The sequence below is a fragment of the Argiope bruennichi genome, chromosome 4 (genome assembly GCF_947563725.1).
Source record: "Argiope bruennichi chromosome 4, qqArgBrue1.1, whole genome shotgun sequence".
Lineage (NCBI taxonomy): Eukaryota > Metazoa > Arthropoda > Arachnida > Araneae > Araneidae > Argiope > Argiope bruennichi.
Genome location: NC_079154.1, coordinates 141,323,249 through 141,330,424, shown reverse-complemented (window position 1 = coordinate 141,330,424; position 7,176 = coordinate 141,323,249).

Sequence of the window (7,176 nt, the reverse complement as noted above, 5' to 3'; positions counted from 1 at the left end):
TTGCAACGTGGCATTCATTTATCCATCACAAACTTATAACTGTATTTTACATCTGTATTTTATATTATTATAGTTAAAATACGAAATTCTTGATTTAAGAGACTTTAAATAAACGAATTAATTTCGCGTCATTTAGTTCAATTTCCGTTTTAAAACTTACACAACAGCAATACTGGGACGAAAATTTGATATTAAATAATAGTAAGGATGATCCAATGCTTCTTTTCCAAATTCCTATAGCATATTAACGGAATTTACCATTATTTAAACGAATGTATAAAAGCCTCAGAGCTAAGAAAGAATCTAAAAGTTGAAAATAATGACTTCAGTTCAGTACCGATAATGTCAGAAAATCTTGAAACACTGAAAGACCTGATGTTGAAACTTGACAGCTTTTTTGCTAAAAATTTAAAAGTGTGTGCCTTTCTTCTGTTGTGGGAAGCACATTTGGTGGAATATGGAGATTTTAAGAAGGTTTTCTCAAAGTGTTGACCTGCTGCTCGTAAAACAGAATGACAAATGTTGGAGAAGATGAGGAGGAAGGTCAGAGATTGATTACCTGTGGCTTAGGGCTAACAGCCTCGAAGAGGATGTCAGTTCGGAGAATTTGTCAGTACTATGTGTGGGAATGAAAACGCACGTGTCCCCTATCTCATGAATATTTACTCTCTTTAGTTATACACTGTCATAATTATTTCAATCAATGTCATAACTATTTTGTAAATGACCTCGTCATTTTGATGAGCAATCACGTGACTAGAACAAATTTTGAGCCAGCGTTCCCCCAAGCTTCCATGACTAATGGATCCTGACGATTTTCACATTCACAAAATCCATTTATAGGGTGATTTCTAGTGAAATTTTGTTTCGGACATGACGATTTTCTATCCTGAAGTCAGAAATTATGATTGTTACAATCCCTCAGTCCCTGAGCCGAAACTCGAACATGAGCTCGCTTGCATCACAAAAAAAAAAAAAAAAAAAAAAAAAATGTAATTAATAAAAAAATCATACAGTTGTTATTTGTATGAAATATATATATTTTTGTTTTCATGCTTCGTTTATTATTTAAGACAACTCATTTGTTAATTTAAATATCACTGTTATTCACATCCCGCGATAATAACAGCCACTGTCTGCTTATGTGTAAAGTTATTCATTTATGATTGTGATGTCTCCCAATTTTATTATTTTAATACCTTCCTATCTTTACCTCGCAAACAGCCACAATTCTATAAATAACCTTCTGTTTAAAGACGAATTTATCTGCCTGGGCATCTATGACACGAAATCAACGAAACGCAGTTGGTCGACGGAAAAAAAAAAAAATCATATTGTTCTGTTTATCGACATCCTAGAAAAAGAGGCAGTGATTCGATTTCTGCATGAAATTCCTCTTTGAGTCTGAATGGCAACTTTTCGAAGGAACCGATCCTAAATGCTTTTGACCAGCAGCGCAGAAACATAATTCCGGTGCGGCTTAGAAGGCGGATGGACCGAGCAGCAGTAGCATTAGCGTATCAGCGGAGGCTAATTTCAGTTGATCCCTCGGTGCCTTTCTCAGGGCTTGCTGATGAACAGCCGAACAATTCGCTGCTGGCGTGGACCGTGAATCATCCGGCGGATGCCAGGACACGCAAGCGTCTGAGAAAAGTGGAGAGGGTTGTTAGGTGGTGGGCTTTAAAGAAGAGTTATGAAAGCTTCCATTTTTGGTTTTGTTTACCATGCATGCAGAACTAATTTCTCAATTTTATAGAACGCGGGATTTGAGTTTTATTTGCCCCGCTGATGCGTATTTATTAACTTTTCACTGCGCATTTATGGAATAGAATCAGCATTTAAAAAGAAGACCCGAGTCTATTTGTTAATGTCAGGAATTCTTAAGGAAATGATATTTATCTGTCTGGGTTAGGCTGTTGAAGAATCAAGATCGGAACAGGGCATGTTAGGTCACAGCTTGCAGCTTTATAAAACAAGATACATTTGATTTACTTTTGTTTATAAAAATGAAACACGGGCCAATTCAGACTGGAAACTTTTTCAAGTTCATACAAAATGTATCATTTTTTTCATAAACCCAGGTCACCACTTAATGTAGGAATGTTAAAGACGAAAGATATACTCTGTTTCTGGTCAGCTCCTTTATACCACTTTTTAGACTTTTCACTTTGTGTTTCCAAACAGGTAGTTTAATAAGTCTCAAATATATTATAAGAATGAAAATTTTCAAATTTCCATAATTTTTTTTATTAATTTCATATGTTAGTTTGAATAATTTTATCAATGTCTTGCGCTTTCATTGGTTTTTTTAAATCCTTAATTTGGATAAAAGAGTAGGTATTGTGTTTTTGAATGCTCTAATAAAAGTGCATGATAAAAACTTTCCTATTGCTATTATTTTTGGTTAATACCAATATGAAGCGAGTGCCTATTTCACATAGCTTTTGTTTTAAGTCGAGTATTCCAGTTTGACTGACACACACACACACTTATAAATAATTAAAATTGACGACTAATCCGCAAAATGAAATTGAAAAATAATTTTAAAAAATTGATTACAATATTGGCACAATCTACAAAGTATTGCATTTTGTTTCTTATTTGTCTTTTATCATACACGTATGCCTTATTAGGATTCTAAATAAATAAAATGCAGGCAAATAAAGGTTAGAAGGCGGCCATTTTTAAACCAATTTTGACTACTCTTCATGAGTTGGTTACAAGTATAAAAATAATTTTAACAGCTTTACTTTTGAGCTTCGATTTAACTAAATTAAAATTCTAAAGAACTGGTTTTATTTGTGTCTTGTCATTTCTAATGATAAATATTGTAAAATTTTTATATAAAATAAGCTTTACGAAATATCAATATAAAAGAAATTATATATTGCTGGCTAGCTGAGCTCTGCTATTGCATTGCGCAAATAAGGAGATCTAATGGTAGTTAAATCCTTTCATTCATTCAGTGCATCAAATATAGTATTTATACATCAAATGATATGTCATTCCATTAAGAAATTTCTTCAACTATGCACTTAATTGTTAATCGGTAAAATTTATAGCATTTTTTAGAAATTAGCCATTAGGTTAACAGATCCTAAAACATTGATATAAACTAAAGAAAATTCAGTATTTACATGAAATTTAGATCACGTCGAAAATAATTCAATTTTGTAAACTGAGCATAATTTATGAAAATAAACTGATCACATATAACTTTAATTAGAGTTAATTTCTCTAAAGGAAGAGAATCATATATAATTTAGTAGCAGCTCAAAAAGTTATGATTGGTAACTGTTTAATAATTATTTATGATTGATTCATCTTAATGTCAGACAAAACAAATTTATATGCATCTCAAGAATACTATTTTGCAATCCATTTTTTTCACTCCTTAATATTCTACAGTACCAAAATTTTCTATAGTTAAATGCTCTGATGACGATTCACCACATAAAAGTTTTTAGAATTAGTTATAATTGATTATTAATGAAATTTTGATTTGATAGAATTGGTGCCATATTGTAGTGAAACGGAGAAAAAAAACGATGTCTAGAAACAATGAATATATAACAATGGATTATAAATTAAAGAATAAAAAGTTGGAAGATAAATAAAAAATAAACTTTTAATATATTAATAACAATATTTTTAACACTGTCTTTATTAAATTTATTTTTATAAAATTAGCAATGACATTTACAAAGATCCTTTTCAGAGGAATAGTTTGTAAAAAGTATTTCTACTGGAAAATGATTTCTAAATAAATAATTTAAAAGGCTGCATTTTTAGAAAATAAGTCACGCTTAGTCAGAGAAATTTATGACCATGTAGAGAGAGATATACAAGAATGTATAAATAATACTGTCAACATTTTGCCGTTTAAAAAACTATTTCTTTTTTTGCCCTTTTATTAACCTTCATCATTTTTTTATAAAGAATATATATATTCGTTTCCACAGGAAACAAACTGGAATGTCAGAAACAGAATTTACCTTTAACAATAAGCTCTAAATTATCTAGGGGCTTCTTAGAAAGTATTTCCAAAGATTATATTTTTGGATTTCTGAGAAATTATTTGAAATTATATAGTAGACTTAGAATTTCTAAGAAATTTCCAGATAAAGCTAATCAAAATAATAAACAAGAGTTTAGATTTACTTATAAAAAATACATTCGTTCTAAGAATTCAATAGGATATCTAAGCAATGATTTTCATTTCTGCTGAAAAGAATTCTACCACACTTTTTATTCTTCACAAATAAATATAGATGACTTTTTTTTTCTGGACATGTGTTTAAAAATCCTCGGCTCTCAGATGTCGCTTACATCATCTGACTAAAATTCAAAATTTCGAAATCCGCTCAAAAATAGTCCTCATGTGTCTGTAATGGGATTATCAAAGAGGTCTTTATATAAGTTATCTTGTACATGACAATAGGGATTATGAGTTTTTATGAGCAAGATGCATAAAATACTATACAAAGCTAATGTCAAAAATCTCTGGTTGCTTCATTGCGTATCTCGCACTTGCAAATAAAACCAATGCATTTATTTCACTATCACGACTTTTTTCATTACTAAACAACATACTTTCTTTTTGTAAAAAAAAAAAAAAAAAAGAGAGAGAGAGAGAGAGAGAGAAAATTTTTTTCCGACGAATTTGCATTTTTTTTTTTTTTACTTCAAAATATTTTGAACTGACGATTTTTTTAAAAACTTTTATATTTGATCTGATGGCGTAATCTTTGACATACCCAATAATTCCACGATACAAGAGAAGAAAAAAGTTCTTAACCCCTGAAAGTTTTTTCCCTCTCCATCATCTCTCACCAAAAGAAAATTCATCGATTAAACCATATTGTGTGAACTGCTGATAAGGACGCCCTGCATAAAGATTGTACCAAGGGATACAGGCTGAAAAAAAATGATAAAAAAAAGGTATAAAAAACTTAAAGGGGGAATAGCGACTAAAGAAATCTGACCAATCAAATCCTATTTCTTCTATGAGGATTACCCAAGTAAAGCGATGGGGACTTACTGAAGTAATTTACTGCGAGTAATCGTTTCGTGTCAGATTAAAAGAGTGTTATAAAAGTTCTCTTTTGTTTGGTCGTTGGGAGATTAGGGTGTTTTTTTGTACTTGTCATTTTTTTTTCCCCCAGTTGGAATGGTAGTAGTTTTGGGAACACTCGGTGTTAAACTTTTCCCAATTAGTCTGCTTGTGGTGGTGAAATTGCCGGGGAAGGATAATTTATGATGGTTTGGACTTCCACTGTAAATTGGGCGTTGCTTTTAAGTGTAGAAAGGAAATTCTAACTTGTTTTGCTTTGATGAGTCGTTTTTTAGAAACGTTATAGTCCATTCGAACTGTTTTGAAAACCAGCAAAGTATGAGGAAAAATATATATATAAAATCAATTTTATTATTTTAAGTTTAATTGGCTCTCCGAAACAATACTTTAAATTTACACATGGGTAATGTCCGTCTAGGGAGGGGGGGGGGGGATTGCGGATGAGAAGCTTCCGGCAGGGTGTTTGGCTCTCGCCATCTCTGTGGGTGCACGGAAAAGTGGTAGTCTGGCTCCTCCCTTCGATGACGGGGTGTACTTCCTTAGAGAAGGGTTGTACAGTGGCCTTTAGAACTCCACATAGTTCTCGCCAGTGTTGCTGTTGCGGTCATTCAAGTATACTTATTATAAGAAGTATGGAAAAATCATTGCGAGCTGGAAATTTTGGAACAAAACATAATTCATATTTTGGTTCTCTTAAACAAATCCATGCTTGCTACCCCCGCCCCCAAATCAATAGTTCACTCATTTTTCAATATCAAAAGTAAATATGTATAAAATGTAAAATTAATGCAATATTTTATACATGAAGTTCCTTTGCATATTTTAATGCTTATAGAAAGAGACGATCAACTCCCCACTCATGTCAGTAAATAGCATGCATCAGAGAAAATAATGCCCAATTATCATTAGTTAAAAAGCCTTTCCACTAAAAAAAAATCTGCGAAATTATTAGTTTATCCTTGTTGACACAAACATCAAATTTTCTGACGCTGTAAACTTTAATTTTTCTTAAAATACATAACGAATTTTCAGCATGTGCTTTAGACATCGTGATTCCTGATATTTTCTTCTTGTGTCTACATTATCGAGCACACTTTAGACCGAAAAGAACTTATTTAATTATTTTTAATAAATAAAAATTCCGACCAGAACCTACATTTTAAGAACATCTTTATCAGGCGTGTTTTGAAAGGAAATTTCTCCGCTTGGCTAATTTAGTAAATAAAAAAAAATTAAAGTTATTTTCCGCCATTCTTCACTTGTCAATTTAAACTACAATTTTTTAAACCACTTTCATTATTTTTCTAAGAATTCTGCGATTATTGACGAAACTAGCCTTTTGAAAACTTTTCAAGAAATGATTTTTTTTTCTTTAGCTTCAAATTATTTTTTATTTCTCTAAAAGTATTAAGAAGTATCTTAAAAACCAATAATTTGGTGAGTTTAAAAATTTAAAAATTGGTAAAAGATACTCTTTTTATTAAAAAAATGGTAATTATACAAACAAGAATTATTCATTCTTGTTTGTATATTCAAGAATTATTCTTTAAATAAAGCTCTATGAAGTCAAATTTATGCATTTCTGCACTCGACAGAACTTTTCAATTAAAAACAGTTAAGTTAGTAAAAGACAAGCTACAGTTTATTTATTTTTAATAATTGCATTAAGATTATGCAAAGAAAATCAGAAGGCATGGTTTAATTTCTTGAATAATATTTCAAAATGTTCTCTCTTAAATTTTTAAAAGAGTATATTTTGAATCTTATACACTTTTTTAAAAATAAAAAAAAAAACACACAATAGAAAAATTACAGGCAGAATTAAGTGACTGCCATCCAATTAAAAATATGTATTTTATTTTTTTTTATTTATTTTTTTTTTGAAATTTTTAGAAATTCAGTTCGGAAAGTAAATTTATTGCGTAGAGAAAATTTTATTCGAGAGTGTTTATCGTGTTTCTTCCCAATATTCTAAATTTACGTTTTTAGTTTAAAAATTAAGCATTCATTAACTACATAAAAGCATTTTTTCTGTACAGATCTTGGTTTAGAATAGCCGTGATATTTTTAATTGAATTTTTTTGCATGTAATGAATGAACAT